Here is a 337-nt window from a genome sequence, read left to right on the forward strand (position 1 = left end):
TTACGGGCAACTATAAAAAAATATTCAGTTTTTTTCTATTTTTATGCCACAAATTAAAGAAACGACTAGAAACTGGACCAGTAGAAAGGCTCTTAGTAAATAGCTCAAGTGCAATGGCTGAACTCCTCAAACAGCAATATGGAGTTCTTATTGTGCCTGAAACGCAGGCAATAATTGCAGACCACGATCAACATTTCAGAGCTGATAATAATGAAGCACAAAGTCTTTGCTCTAAAACTTCCGAAAAATAAAATTCCTACAACTTTTTTTAAAAACTATGGAGAAATGATTAGATAACTACTGTTAAATCTATGGAGGAAATCCTTAGATAAAGAAA

The sequence above is a fragment of the Penaeus monodon genome, chromosome 34 (genome assembly GCF_015228065.2).
Source record: "Penaeus monodon isolate SGIC_2016 chromosome 34, NSTDA_Pmon_1, whole genome shotgun sequence".
Lineage (NCBI taxonomy): Eukaryota > Metazoa > Arthropoda > Malacostraca > Decapoda > Penaeidae > Penaeus > Penaeus monodon.